At 46.3% G+C, this 16499-nt stretch overlaps 1 protein-coding gene across 9 annotated transcripts in view; it reads left to right on the forward strand.

Annotated features, from left to right (window-relative positions):
* LOC119460722 (plasma membrane calcium-transporting ATPase 2) overlaps positions 1–16499 on the forward strand; it is a 336648-nt gene that overhangs the window by 1788 nt on the left and 318361 nt on the right. The gene's annotated exons all lie outside the window — the stretch shown is intronic.

The following is a 16499-nucleotide window of genomic DNA, read 5'->3' on the forward strand; positions in this document are numbered from 1 at the left end:
GCTCCGTCGTCGCGCGCTGGCGGCTCTGAAAAAAAAAAAAAAAAAAAAAGAGAAAGAAAGGGGTTGTCCTTATTGTTTCCTCCCTCGCTCATCTCGTCTCGGAAACGCGTGCGCGCGCGTTCCCAGTCGCAAGGCGTCCTTCGCGTTCACGGCAGGAGCGGATCGACTATACCGCCTACGAGGCACGAGAAGCAAGACTCCAAGCAAGAGCAGCAGCTACTTCTGGAAAACAAGAAAAGGCCGTCTGTTTCTTCTGTCTACCCCAGTGCTGAGACGCGCTGGTGTTCGAGCGTACGAACCCGCTTTTTTTTTTTTAAATTATTTTTTAGGTGTGTATGTGAGGAAACGAATGTGGTGGCAGTTGCTTACGTTATGCCAACGTTTACTGTACTAACGTTGGTTACCGCTACGTGCTCCGATGACACTATGTAAAGGAATGCACGAAAGAACGACTAGTGCACTTGACAAAACGACAGACTGGTTAGGCTTGTCTATCTGTTTGCAGTGTTCACATGGACGAGAGGCGGCAACATACTTCTCGTAAGAAACGCCGTTACTACACCATCCCGGCTTGCTTGCTAAGCTTAAGTGATGCGTCGCGCTCTCTAACATCACAGTGTGAATAATGTTGTCTGTACCCGTCATTTCCATCTCTGAGCGTTAATGCACCGAGCGTCAGTGAACGTGAGTGTGCAGTTCTGAAGTAATGCGATAGCTGGCGCGAGAACTCGGCGTGTAAATTTAACTTAATTAGCCCTGTGTTTCGGTTCCTGAAATCGCCGGCGCACCTTTAAAATACGATAACTTTCTGCCCATTTGCTTGTTTTAGTGTTATAGCGCGGCATCCTATAGCCGTGCTATATGAAGGGCCGTGACTGGCTGCTTGAACTGGTCGGTAAAAAATAAAGTTTACCAAAAAAACTTGTAACAACGAATGACTCAGCGGAAATGTTGCGTTCCTTCCGCCGTTTACGCTGTAACTATAAGAAAGCCGGTACATTTTACATTCCACAGGCTCAGATATCTGCTACGCGCGCGGATGTTTGCGAGGGCGCTTTTCCGATGCGACCATCCGTCGAAACGTGGCCGCCACGGCGAATGCAGCCTGTCATCCACCATTGGCATTCACCGCAGTCCCGACGATCACGTGCCGATTGAGCTACGGGGCGAACCTTCGCGCAGCTCACTCAGGGCGTTGCTCATTTCACTTCCTAAGCAACCCCGTATATAGTGGATGCTGACTAGGACAATACAACAGGGTGTCCTCATGAACCCTCCCTGATTTCAAAATAAAAATGGTAATAAAAACAAATAGAGCTATGATACATTGACATCTGCAGTTTGCGGCATCATTTTAATCATCTCAAAAATTAAAAAAAAAAAAAAAAACGCTTCTACATGGGCTCATATATCGTAACCCTTAAAAGGTCTTCCGCATACCACACCACACATTGGGCTCTCTCTTGAGGTGTTGTCATTTTTGGTATTTATTCAGCACCTGAAACAAAACAAGAGGAATGGTGTAGAAAAAAAATTATGAAAAAACTTTTTGAGTTGGTTTACATGACGCCATAAACCGCAGCTTGCTATGTAACATAGTTTTTTTTTTTTTTCATTTTGAAATCAGAGAGGTTTCATGTGGACATCCTGTATTTTACGTAACCGCCGAAGTACCGCCATGATGAGCTGCTAACGTGGTCGTTTTCTAACCGTAACAGACAATGCGTGGCACTATAATAAACGGTCGATGTATGTGCATGGACATGGTTGTAGAGGCATGTTAGGTGTCTCATGGGTATGTTAACTCGACATCACTGCGCACAAAGTTGGGGAAATTGTTCTCATAATAGCCCAAGATGGCGGCGTTCGTGGACCGTAAGTAGGACAGTCTAGAAAGCTGCACAACTTGACTTCACAAATTAAGATGCGGCGCCGCCGTCGGCCATTTCGCGCCAGTTAAATAATAATAAAAAAAAAAGGCAGTTGACAGACTCAACAGGAGTTTTCCGCAGCAGGCAAGGCGTGGCCAAGTTTATAGTGGTCACGAACAACGAATTAGATAAGCGCCAACGTATGAGAGGCCCTCTGTGCCGCGCACAGCATTCGTTACTCCTCATACCATGCACTTGCCTGTTTGTAAATAAACAACGTTGGTACAAGCAAAAAAGTACAGACGACCAGCTTGTACCGACCCTGTTTGTTTACAAACAGGCAAGTGCATATGGTATGAGGAGTAACGAATGCTGTGCGCAGCCCAGAGGGCCTCTCATATATGCACGATATCCGTACACGATTACCGAACTTTCGGTAATCGACGCATAAATTAGCATCCGTAGGCATGACTGGCATGTTGAAAGTCGTCTGCCCTGGGCCGGCAACGTGTCTTTAATTAGTTTCTTTTGCCTATATTTATGGCCAAAACTATGACGGATGTTCTGGCCTTGTCTGTATTCGCTGGATCGGCAAGTCGGGTTTGGTGTAGCGGGAATGCCAAGGGGGGACCTCGGAAGCGCCATGTGTAGCTATGTTCATGCGGAATATTCGTTTTCTCGTCGCGTCAATCACAGAGGGACTATTAATTGCACTATACTCACTACTCGAAGCGGGAGAACGAGACATTTGTGTAATTTAGCAGCGACAACGCAGCGTCATGTCTGTTTGAGAACGACGTCATAATAGGGGCGCGTCGCTTCCTGGTGCTATGTCAAATCGTTCTCGAGGGACTTATATAGGCCATGCCATGCTTACTGGATAAATAAATAAATAAATAAATAAATAAATAAATAAATAAATAATAAATAAATAAATAAATAAATAAATAAATAAATAAATAAAAAGTAATGTTCCACAGCACTTGTAGGAAGACCACGTGCGACAGTGAAACAGCAGCTTACTCCCTAGCGTTTTCCCTCCTTTAACTGGGTGAGCGGTTGGTCGAGTTTCGGTAGCATTGCAGATAATTGCTGAGACGGAGCGCAGTATATATGTTACTTGATCAATTTGTCCTTCTATGGGGATTTCTTAGTTCTGCTGGGACCGCACGTGTGTTGCGCTTAACGCACGTAAAGCACTTGAGTAAAACAGCGATTGTATATTTCTCAACGACATTTTGCGAGTTCACGTTGTCATATGGAAAGACGGTGGGGAAGCGAAGCGGATGTATCTCCTGCGGCTCGGGCTTTGTCCGAGAGAGAGAGAAAGGAACGGAATGCTCGTTTTTAGCTTCAAATATATGCATTTGGAACGACGCCTTTGCAGGCACGTTGTACAACACCTTTCAGTAATGCTCGGACAGCCGCACATTTGCCTCTCATACAAAAGGCACCAAGAACACTAATTCAATTAATTTCCTTTCATATTTCTCCAGAATAATCTTGGAATTGTTTACAGGGCTGCGGTCTGCAGCTTGATATGCTCAATGTCTCCCCTTAGACGACACACCGTTCCCCATAAGCATTTTCCGTTCATATGGTCTGTCAAAGTACACAATGGTGTATACTAATATAACGATCGGATAGTCTAGCTTTCTCAGTCACACTGCAACAGGGTTGCATGCTTTGTTAGTGAGACCCTTACACCCTTTACGGGTGTATAGGGTGTGAGCTATAGCCAGGTTTGCACCCTTAAAGGCTCTAAACAGTTTAAGTTGGTTTAAATTGTGGGAGTTATCACACTCTTTGGAAGGTCCTCGGAATGCCCCTGCCCGAAATTTACCCAAATCTTCACGAACGCTTTACAATATCCGATGCAATTCGTTCGCTATACCCGAGAATAGCGAACGCCTAATTCCCTTAAGCCCTACACCATGTATACGTACTTCGGTACTCTCTGCCTTATCCTCGACTCATGTTCTTGTATACTGCACCGGCTCTATTACGCCGGCTCCGCTGTTTGCAATGCTTCTGTCCCTTACAAAAATTACACGTGGCATTCAATGGCACCTCAACAGAAACTCTACTGAGAGCAACAAAACTCTACAGAAACGCAACATAATTCCTATAGCGAGTTTTGTAAGGACACGTGCCTTGGCGATACCGACCGCTCCGTGACGCGTTGCCGCCGAACAAAAACGTTCGTGCAGTGTCTCCTATACAACTTCATTAATTATATCATGAAGCTGAGACACTTTTGCTACCGTGCACGTATCGCTCTGGGCCGTTTTACTGGTGGCAGGCAGTGTAACTTGTGCTCGAGACGAGGTTTCGTCTGAGCGGTGTTCTCCAAGGCGGTGCGCGCGGGCTATGGCATACATTCATGCGCAAGTTTCTGGAGGGCGCAAAGTCATTCTCCAGGGCACTCACGTACCGCGCTCAGATCGTGGTGTTTGCATGAAAAACTTCAGGAATTTAATTTAAATTTTAACGTTTAGTCTCACTAGAACCAGCTATAATAGCTCAGCTTTTCACTCTTCAAACTGCAGCAGTGTGGCTCAAGATACTAAACGACGGCTTTTATATAGGACTATATACTCGTACTAACGTTTGTAGAAACGGATATATCACGTCCAGAACATTACTGCATTGCTGACCTCATTATTATCATATCGCCCTGGTTTTTCATGACAACTGTCACGAAGAAAGCCTTTTCCAGCGATCTCCAACATTTCCTAATCTCGTCACATTTGCTTGTAATTCATTACACCTTTGTTATTACCTTGAGGAGCTTGTTTCGTTGCCGTATATGTGTTCGTGCAAAACCCTGCGTGCTCTCTGACTTTGCCCGAGGAAAATAGCGGAAGACCCTTTACCACAGAATGACGTCATTTCCAGGGTGTGAGAACGTTGCGTTTTCAGACGTCACGTCAAGTCTGGATTCAGTTTAAGTTGTTCGGAGATAACTGGAGATGAACGCGGCTTAAGCAAATGGCGCTTCGCTAACATTAAGTATATACAGCATTTTGACTAACTTGCGTCACTCCGGGTACCACCGAACAACGTCAGCCGACACCTGGATCGCGTGACGCCGGGCGATATGCCACGGACGCCGCCGGCTTGACGCCCGGAAGAAGAAAGGAAGAACAAAGAAAGAACAAAATAAAGGAAGAAAGTGTCATGGTGGTTGGCACCGAAGAAGCTTGTCCAAATGTGCTGTTCGTGCAATCGTACATGTATCTCGCAGGGCACATTTTTCTTTCTTTTCTTTTTTCTTTTCTTTTCCCTGTCGGTGAGAACTCGGCGAGCCGCGAGCCGTGCCAGTATATCATTTGCAGTGTTTGACAGCCCTATATAGGTGTGCTTTGTCGTGCCGCGCACAGTGAAATTAATTGTTCTGCCAGCATTTTTAGTCGCGCTGCGATGGATCACGATGTCATGTAGGGCGCACACGCACGTAGCACGCACGAGCGCATTCAGTTTTTATGCAATTCGTATTCATTCAGAACTCCATCCGTGTCCTTGTCCTACTATTAAAAAAAGTCTTCTTCATATGAAATGATTGAAATTAACGCAACCATTATTAAACTAGTTGTAAACTCCCGAACATTTTCCCAATCTTTTCTTGCTGTGTATTGACCCTTTTCGCAGAGCAGTTTGTTCTCGAGAAACGAGATGGCACTTTCGGCGCCGCGCCATACGTTGCCTCAGCGAAAGCGCACGAATATGAAACCATTACCGCTTCTTCCCTGTTTCCGTGCGATCAGCTGTCTTAATGTACGTCTTTCCTGGTGGATAAAAACAATTCACTTTTCACAAAAACTCATGTCAGCGTTGTATCGTTAACCTCCAAAGACTTCAACCTCGGAACGTCGCCAAGAGTGAGTACCACTCGTTAAACAATGACAAAGGGAGTAGCGCCGCTTCTTGGCATAGAAAGTTTCGCGCACGTTATCTACACACATCTACTCCAACTTGCACGCAAACTTACGTACACTGTATCGCCAACGTGTTAAGAATATGTGAATGGGCGCACACTTCAATGCGCCAAAGCACGGGTAACAGCGACTACACCCACAGCACATGAATGGTCGAAGCTGAATGTTTCGTGAATCTCCACAGGAGTGAGCGAGTGACTTGCGATACTACAAATTTGCCTACAAGCTATTACAAAAAACAGAACAGCTACATTTCAAGCATTGCGTGCAGCAAGAACAAATCTATTGCAACTGAGCACACCCGAGAGAGATTAGGCAGAAAATAATCAGATAGTGACCGCACCGACGAACTTCAGTCAGAAACGTGACAAGCTTCTTCTTCTAAGTATTTGACAAATAAATACCGAAGAGCAAAACACACTGATTCTGATTCAATTCCTAAGCGGAAAGCTTTGATAGGCTTGGAATACACATTTAGCCTCGTTTTTAGAACAAGCACCGTATACGCTGCTCGCACCGTTTGGACAAAGCTTAATGAGCTTCGAAAGCGCTTCTGAAGCTGTGGCCAAAGCTATGTGTCGACCACCCAGTCAGCGTCTACGATATCTTCCGAAAGACAGGTTTCCTGAGCCGCACCGAGCGTCATGTATGTACACCCATTGTCAACACGGAGGCAGCTGAGGCAAGCAATGGGCGCGTCACCACGTGATCAAACATGGCAGCGCCCACAGGAACGCCGCGAAAAGAGTCAATACGCTGTGTGCGCGTACTCTACACGCTGTGCACGCTTGATTGCCGAATTCCCAGAATTACCCTGGACTTAGGTGAACGTCTAAGTGTATTCGACCGCCCCGGGGCGAATCCAAACAAGGGCCCTTTAGTTTTTGTCCAGATGCTGGTCGCTGCAGCTATAGATCATTTAGAAATAAGGTATTTATGTGCTGGGGGGATGAAGAATGGTTATTCCATAGGAGCAAAAGATAGTAGAGGGTAGAACTAGCGTGTGTAGAGTGCCGTAAACGTATTTAGTGCTCCATATTCTTGGCTTAGGATATATTTTAACGAAATGGGGCCATGCGACTGAATACGAGAGTTAAACATGCGTTCACACTGTCCTACGGGCTGTAGTGTTTCGCATCTGACTCATATTGCGGTGGAAGCGAGGCACAATAATCAATCAATCAATCAATCAATCAATCAATCAATCAATCAATCAACCGACCGACTAATCAATCAGTTTTGATTGATCTGCCGAACGGTCGTTTATTTACGCATCCGCGTAAGTCGCGGTGCATGCAATCAGCCGAACAGTCAATAAATTGGCCGATGTTGAACATATTGTCAGTGACTGAAACTCACAGTGATGGCGTACGGGGCTTTGTGCTACAAACTCTATGTGCTATGCCAAATACGTGAATAATCGTCAACAATCGGATATGTAGTCATGTCCCACGAACCTTGCATATGGAATGTCAATAGCCTTTTCTTATCTCTTCCTATATCGTTTAAGCTATCGTCTGCTTATTTGCTGTAATCGCGTCGCGTACGCCGCAGTCGACAATCGAGCCTTCTACCTACCCGTCTATACTGCTCGGTAGCCGAACGTCATCGTCCGCAGTATCGCTGAGGCACGCGACCGAGGTTGTCTCTGACGGGCAGTGCGGCTTCTACTAGGCCTTACAGAAGTTATTAAAGAAAATTTATTGCATTTCTGTTGCCATTTTGTTGCCATCAATCGGCATTCTGTTGTGATGCAACAGAATATTATGCACGCTTTTCGCGAAGGGAGAGTTCAAGGAGCAGAAATCGTTTATTGCTGAATGAAACGTGAAAAAAAAAAAAAATCCCACAGTTTATAGACTTTCAACAGACAAGACAAAAATACCAAAAAAATAATAAGTTACAATTTTTAGACCTCGAGCTCAACCTGGGAGCAGAAGTGCACTGGAAGTACCACCCCCGAGCGCAAAAAGAGCTCTTGTCTTATGAGTCAGCCCACTCTAAGACAGTGAAAAGAGCGATAGCCACAGCGGCATTGGAATCGGCTGCCAGGAAATCATGTAAGCATGGTATACGAAGCAGCTTCCAACTGCAGATTGAAAGGCTTAAAGAAGCGGGTTTTCCACGGACAGTTTTAACTTCAGTAGTAGAATCCTTGCTCTAGAAGATGAAAGGAAAAGGAAGAAAAAAACGCGCAACAACAAACCAGGACATTATAAGACCCGTAGTCATACCATACACTCACCGTGTAGCCCACAACCTGAAGAAGGTCGCGAGTAAATTCAAAGTCCCGGTAGTTTTCTCAGCCCCTTCAAAACTTGCTAAATTGTGCGCTCGTGTTAACAACCAAGAAACAGAACGCACGACCTGCGGAACCCCGCATACCGATCCACTTGTAAGTTGCAAGGAAGGGGTGGTTTATCAAATTCCACTCTCATGCCAAAAGGTTTACATTGGACAAACGGGGCGATGTTCAAATGAACGACTAAAAGAACATGAACGCTCACTAGAAAAAGAGTCGGGTTCGAATATGGCCATCCATTGCAAAGAGTGCGGGTGCAAGCCTCGCCTAAGAGACAGCATTGTTCTGGAGAGAAGTCGAGATTGCGTTGCCCGTGAGCTGAAGGAAGCCTTCCGCATTAAAAGGAAGGGCCTGGAATGCGTCAGCGAACCGTCAAAAATATTGTATACAAGTGAACTGTCCTTTTTAGAAGCCCTTGGTTAGAACTTAGCACGTTGATGCGCCGCCTGCATGCGCTTGGTAAAAATCTTAATCGTTTGCTTTCTAATGGGGTTACAGCGCTGTTTCGTGTATCGCGTAACCATTGTCTTTTATGGTCTTGTGGCTCTATACACCGCGTGTCATTGTCGCGAACGTCATCTTTTATTCGAGTTTCATCATCTTTTACAATCTTTTTATCGCCTTTTGCCTGGTTACCATGCGATTTTCGACAACGTGTGAGTTACGCCGCCAGATTTGCGTATATATTGTGTTTCTTTCAATAAAACATCGATTGTTAGTAAGCGCTCGTCCGTGTCTCTTCTTGTGTCGTCTGTTTGGCGCTTTAATACTTCAGTAAGACAAAAATACTCCGCACGAAGGGGGGCATGAACAGCAATCATGAATCTCTCCATTGTTTACCGAGTGCTTCTCCTCTGACATTTGTTTGCGTTGTACCGCATTGTAGACTGAAACTGTTGTGCGTGAATCTTAGAACTGAGAAAAAAAATTTTTTTTAAGGTGTACAAATGATGAAAGAGACCGCAGCACCTGGACCTTGCGCGATATGCGATTGCGAATACCGTAATAGCTTAGGCGGATAACTTTTTTTTATCAGGTAGCGGTCATATATGATGCAATACTCAGTCTAAAGAGACTCCAACGCCCTTGCAGCAAGCAGTTCGGTGACCGAAGTTCACCGTCGATTGGGTTGCAGCGATGAGCAGACGCTGTGTCGTATAAGCGTGCAACGTCCGTTACGCACAGCACGACAGCTCACACAGCAATCGTTTATTGTTTGCCAGGCTGCCATAAATAGAGCCTGTCGCACGTCAGCAGGCCGCGAGAGCAGGGGGGGGGGGGGGGGGGGGGGTGGAGGCACGCCCGAGTCGCGCACCCCAGACGCGTGCTCAGAGGAAGCAAATGAACTGAGTGCGAGATAAGCATTGCAGAGAAGGGCAGTATATATGGAAGAGACACAGATAAATGAATCATTCATTAAAAAAAAAAAAAGAAAGCCACAATGTACACCGTATGATAATACCGTATGATCATATATGTGCATATATATGGTAAGTAGTGCTTTATTATACTATAAGATCCCGTATGATGACATGGGATTATACATATTGTGCAGATGCGCGTTTCTGCAATGAGGAGCAATCAATCACGGCAACCTATAACGAACATATTTGTTATATACTTTCTCCCGAATATTTCGGTTACAATATTACGGTTTTATACCCTATAAGATGCCGCATGATGACATGTGATCATAGGAATGGGGCATATATGTGTGTTTTTTGATACTTATTAATAATGAGAAACTACCTATAACGAAAAAAGTCGTCATATACCGTCATTTCAATATGTTTGCTAATGTAATTATAGTTTAGAAAGGTCATTAGTGAAATTTTTGCGATTAGTCAAACATGTATTTTGATTTCCAGTGTAAGTAATGTCCGGCTCTTCGAGTAATCCAGCTCAATGAGTAGATTTGTGCTATAAGACGCAGGCGAATTTTGAAAATTCTGTTAACGTACCTGAAAAGGATATAGAAAAGGGTAATTAACTTGAAGCAGGGGCAAGGGTCCAGTTATAGCTGACTACGGGAGCCTCGCATGTAGAGCTCCATAATGAGTTCAGTGATATTATCATTGTGAGAGATGACGCCGTGACGGACGAAATCATGTCGCCTCCCACAGGAATGCACCGGACCCAAACGCATGCCACGATAAGCACCGGCCGATGACGCACTGTGACGTCTTTCCTGGACTCCGTCCGCGGCCTAACAATACGCGCGGACACATTTAATCTCGCATTAAGTTTGTTTCGTTCATATGAAGCCAACAGACAACGAAACCGATGAAAGGATATGAAAATTGCTCAATTGAACTGCTTTTAGGAATTTCACTGCAGCTTTAATTCTTATCCGTTGTTAAGTGTAGAGTTGAACAAAGACTTATTTCTACCATGTTTTTTTCTTAGGTTCATATCCTCCTAAGACCCCTTGTACAATACGCATTGCATTCGACATTTTTTCGAAATTCACTTGGAAGCGATTACGCAATATATTCATTCTGGGTATGAAGTGCGGTGCATGTGTAACTGTTAAGGAGTGGTTTACTGATATTCTTGTCATCCGCTTTCGCGAAATTTGACACTCAGTTGATCTGTGTATATACGTAGTATATACACAGAGGTCTAGATCAACTGAGTGTCAAATGTATATACTACGCGTAGTTCCGTCTTCATCTCTGTGTTTAAGCAATGAAATGCAGTTTTTACCGTAGCAAACACGAGGAGATGATGGAGACGCACCTTTTTGGAATCTAACCGCGGATGTAAATTTTAAAAATTGTTTATCAAGTTTATAATGTTACAGTAGACAGTAAAGACTATCTTCAATAACAAATATGTCCCATAGTTGCGTTCTGGTCTCAGAAGGGTGCGGATATGGAGCCCGTCTCGGTTTCTCCGTACTATCTTTAAATCGGAAATCAGAAGTAATATAACCAACCTCAGGAAACTAGCAGAACTAAGGAAAAAAGTATTAGGCCATCCAACAAGGACATGGCGAGGAATGGATAGTACTGACACCTCGACTTAATCTTGGAAAAGAACGCCTTCACTATACTCTTCAGTCTCTTCTTATAATGGCTATGCTCTAATTAATTTTGATTTGTTTTCCTGTTCGCGCGAAGAACTTCACAGTATGCATTTAGATAACACGGCTTAAGTTTACTTATGTGTACATATTGCTGTTTGTGTATTCTTTGGCGATTCCTTGGTGTACTTGTCTATGTTGTAAAACTGGGCAATTTCCAGTACTGCCCCCCCCCCCCCCCCCAAAAAAAAAAAAAAAAAAAAAAAAAAAAGGTTTGTCGACTCGTCAAGCTGTCCTGGCGCAGCTTTTTTCTACAACCCCTCCATCTGTATTGTAAGATCGGAAAGCAAAATTGAATAATCTCGCTCATTCGTGTATTGGGTAATACGCTGCCTTTTTTTTACGGTATACTTTCGGCGCTTGTTCCACGTTCTACTCAGTTCGACGCGCAATTACACCGGCAACCAACCGCACGCTGTTGCAGATGTCGGCCTCGTTGGCGGCCCTCGCCGTGCCGGAGTCTTGTTCCTGCCGGCGCGCAGGCGTTCTCGCGTGCCACGCGCCGTGTGTGTGTATCTCTACGTGTGCCGGCTGCCTTGACGCGCTTGATCCACACGCGCCGTTCGCTGCAGCTGGACGGAGTCGGCGGCGGCCGTCATTCGTGCCCTTAACATACTCTCGTCCCAAACTCTCTCTTTTTTCCTGTTTACCCATGGGTGTCGTTTGCGCGCCACCCCCTTGTGCGCGGCAATGCAGCCCCCCCCCCCCCCCCCCCCCCCGTCTCTCTTTACAGCCGCGCTCTTTGCTGCATATAGCACCCACCAGCCGTGGCGTATACGGAAGCTTATGTGCGGCAAAACCAGGCAGTCGCGATCTCTACGTGTTCGGTCGGGACTGAGTGACCGCCGCCTGACAACGCGCGTTGTCTGTAGACCGCTGTATTAAAGTTGAATTTTGAACATGGTCAGTGTACAAGAAAGAAATGTGTTTACGGTAAAACCGTTCGTAAGAGCGTGTGGCCAATCGTCATGTTGGTCATATTATGAGCGAAGGCGGTCGGTTAGTGACAAACTCTTACAAACGAACGACTTTGTTCATAGTGAAATCTTTTTGCGCACACAACTCGCCCAACTATCAGTTCTGCTGCAGAACGACTTTGTGAATTCGGCCCCGGATGTTTGAGGGACAAGCAAGGAAGCAGAAACAAGATGTTGGTCTTCAGTGTGTAAGAATGCTGCTGTCGCAGTAAATAGTAAAGAGCCGAAGAAAACGCTGAAGTCTGGCGCCTTTTTATTACGATAGCAATTATATGGACACTCCACACGCATTTCTGCCGTCGCCGTGATGTTCCGTATAAAGTCCAAGGGCGATAACATTGTCTCTGTATGCTGTATGTGCGAGTCAACGCGTGCGAGGGTGAGCCGACCATGGCGGCTCAATCTCGCGCGCGCAAGGGAGTGAAAGGCAAGAGGGGTGGAAGCGCGCCGTCTTCCGTCGCGCGCCAAGGCACCAGGGGGAGGGAGGAGGGGGGGAAGCGTTCTACTTCGGCAGCTGCTGCGTATGGCGTGGCCGCGCGGGCCCTATCCTGGAAGCGATCTGCGATGAGTACAGAATCTGGGTGCGCTGAGGGCTCGCGTTGTTCGAGAGCCAGCACGAAGGTCAATTCGCTCTCTGCTGCCGCCGCGCTTCCTCACTCCAGCGTTTCGACATCGAGATTCCGCGGTCATCGAGTGAGGTGTGTTCATGTTTGCTTGTGTGCCCGTGACACCATGCTTGTTAATGTAGTTAGTAAGCGTATGTTTACAAGTTTATACGGCCGATAAAGCCGCTATTATTACTTCTTTTAGCTGTCTGCTAATTTGCTATCTAATCGATGCTTCGCCTTTCGGGCGAAACTGCGACTTTTTTTCTTTCTTAACTGTCTGCGTTGACGTCTCACACTCCAACTTACGGTACTCACACAGCCAGGCATATGGACGTTGATATCTCGCAGTACATTGGTGGCAGCCCGGTATAGGCTGCCGTAATGATAAAAACTTCATGCACGTAAGTGCACTCAAATCAGACATAGCGTGCAGCGGCTACCTAGGGCTTCCCACAAACAAAATCACTTCACTCGTCGCGTGATGCAGTACGTGCACTGTCAGTGTCGCACGCCTAATTTTCACACTGCCACGGCGACCTCGACAATAAACATACGCTCTCGACGGGCGGTCTCTTTAGCGAATCGCAACGTACGCTTTCCCTCGTGCAACCCAGACATTCGTCATCACTAGCGAGTGGATCATTCTTACGAATTCTTCCTGTCTCTCGTGGCCCGATCCTGCAGTTTCCGATGTTTGCTGATCCAAATTCTCTGATCCAGTGTTTCAGGCTGGAAGTAACATATACATAAAATATCCTTTGGTATCGTATACGTCGTTCAGCTGTATGCTTTGTTGCGCGTGCGGCCTTTCATTGGCGAGAGTAGAACATGTTCTCTTAAGCTGTCCTAAGTTTGAGCAACACAGATGTGGTTTGAGGTCCGCAGTGAATCGCCTTGGTATCGTCCTTTCAGTGTAGAAAAGTTGCTTTAACCTTTCAGTAACACGTCATTACAGACGTATAAAAGCCTTAATAATATGCTTTAATGAGGGTGATATTGTTATTATTGTCGGTACATCGCAGAAACGGTAGAAGACGTATGGATGAGGCAGAGTAGGATGACGACGATGGACCGGTACTGATCTAGATGAAATAACTTCACAGTAATGTACGTACCTAGATCTGTATTCACAAGAACGTTCTTACGCTAGAATTGTTCCTAAGAGCATGTACGAGCGGTTGTGTACGAGCAACTGTGATGTTGGACCAATCGTTAGTGAAGGTGGCCGGCCAGTCATTGGTAAACGAATCTTAGGAACGAAAAGCTTCGTGAATTCGGGTTCTCGTTGTTATGTAGTATACAAGGTAAGTGCCAGAATGCCTGTTGCGTTGATTGATTGATTGATTTGGTTTAGCTTCCCAGAGCAACCCCTGAGTTAAGGAGAGAAGACATATTGGAGGGCCCGAGGTCAGTTTTGACCATCTGCAGTTCCATGAAGCAATGTTCTTTCTTTCTTTCTTTCTTTTTGCATTTCGCCTCCATCAGAATGCGTCAGGACCGGGCATCGAGCCCGCGACCCCATTCTCAGCACAGCAGTACTCCGTGTAGCCTGAGTCGCTGCGGCAGGTAATTCCTTCAGGTGCTTCTAACTCCCTGCGTAGGCACGCAGTGCAGAGGTGTGGTGGAGGACCCCCACCGTACTAAGCGGTGGGCGCTCGCGCGCCGCCGGAATTTTTCAGCCACAGTTTATAAACGCTCTTCGGCACAAGCGTGCTGCCCTCGGCGGCCAACGTAAACAAACTCGCCCTTCTACCGCGGACGTGACTGCTCTCCTGGCCGGCTCTACTCGACCCTCCACTCTAGAGGCGAAGATCGAGAGAGAGAGAGAGAGAAAGGAGGGGCTTTACGAGTCCTGCGGATCGTCCATAAACAAGGCCGTAAATATGATCGTACGTAAAAGAAAGAAAGAAAGAAGAAAGAAAGAAAGAAAGAAAGAAAGAAGAAAGAAAGAAAGAAAGAAAGAAAGAGAAAGTATGAAAGAAGGGGGGAGGTATCTCGGGAAGACGCTCCTGAACGCCTCTCGAGGTTCACTTTTTTGATGAGATCACGGCCAGCTCGAGCAGTCGCAGCCTTCCTTCCTTATATGCCGTACTTACGACGAGCACTGGCGGTGCACTCCGCTTTTTGGCGGATCGAAGGGTTTTTGGGTTGCGGTCGTAAGCTAATTGAGCCCTGGGATGCTCACCTCGCGCCTTTGAACTTCTTAAGGGCTTACTGCCCTCGGCACCTCCCGCCTCATCGACACTGTATCACCGGTAATCTGCCGCGCCGTAGCATCGGCGTAGTAGTACCGGATAGGGAATTCACGCCGTTACGAGAGAACTCTTGGAGATTCTTGATCCGTGGCGTGTGTAGTATGTAATCCTTCGGGTTGTGCCGGTTCTCGGCACAACGCGGCCTCGTCATCGCTTTTGGGCTGTGGTTTTCGGTTTTCTTGTTTAGTTGTGTGAAGGCGGTGGTAAGAGGCGTCACTAGATGAGTTTAGAAACCTGACATTACCGCGCCCTGGAAAAGGAACAGGTGGTGGGGGGATATTAAGCTCTAGTAAGTCAATGCTCCTTCGCTGGGATTATGTCGATACGCGAACTTTTACTGGTATGACTCATTGATTGATGCAGCCCCCCCCCCCCCCCCCCCCTCCTTTTTTTTTATGCAGCAAGCGGGTAATAAAAACTGGCGTGAGATAAGCAATCACTAAAACATTGAATGCCAGGGCCCGCATTCACGAACAAGTTCTCACGCTAGACTTGACATTGAACCGGCTGGACTCTAGATCATTTTCCGAAAGGAAGATTCTTGGACCATGGCCGTACGCGTCGTTGGCACAGAAAACGTCGAAAGCGTGGTTGAAGTACCTGAAGTCGACAGGTCTTGGCGACTGGGTGTAGACTTGGTCTGAACCTTCAAATGTGCGCGCAACTGTGCTCTCTCTCTTTTCATCCCTATACCCCCTTCCCCCAGTGCAGGGTAGCAAACCGGACGTGCGTCTGGTTAACCTTTCCTTTCTTTGGTTTCTCTTCTCTCTCTCACGCTAGAATAGTTGGCAAAAAAGCAGATGCGAGCCAATCGGGCTGTCGCACATATTATTAACGAAGGCGGCCGAATAATGGCATAGGGCACTTACGAACACAAAGCTTTTTTTGAATTCTGATCCAGATAACTTTTTGTTGCTCCTCTGTCGACTGTCGTGCAACTGTATCGCTAACTGCGCACTGCTACGATGTGTACTGCGTGGCCACGCCACTATCGGCAATTAGAGAAGAGACGATTTCGCCTCATTGTCTATTATAAATATTATACAACTATAAGCAAATATTCAGTGATGACGAAACGAAGGCCAAAGCAGTGAGTAGAATTTAAGAAATAATAAGATAAATCTATGCGCTTGACCAGCACCAGAAAATTGCGCTCGACACCGGGGGAAGGAGGAAAGATGATCCTGCAGTTTAATGTGGTAAAGCGACACGCTGTCGTGTCCAGGATGCCTCGTATTCGGCTATTATGTCTTGTTCCACACCTTTATTTACTTCTATTCTGAGTAACCACTTGGTTAATCGAGAGCCCACGCGTCCCTGTCGATCACGTGACACATCCTCTAGAATTGGGAACCCGCGTGTAGCATAAGCAATTCGTTCCCGGTTCAGTGTTGCATGTGCTAAAAAAGAATGTGCAAGTGTAGACAGGCAGTCATTGCCGGGACACTAATTGCTGCGAAGCG

This window comes from Dermacentor silvarum, chromosome 8 (assembly GCF_013339745.2).
Source record: "Dermacentor silvarum isolate Dsil-2018 chromosome 8, BIME_Dsil_1.4, whole genome shotgun sequence".
Classification (NCBI taxonomy): Eukaryota; Metazoa; Arthropoda; class Arachnida; order Ixodida; family Ixodidae; genus Dermacentor; species Dermacentor silvarum.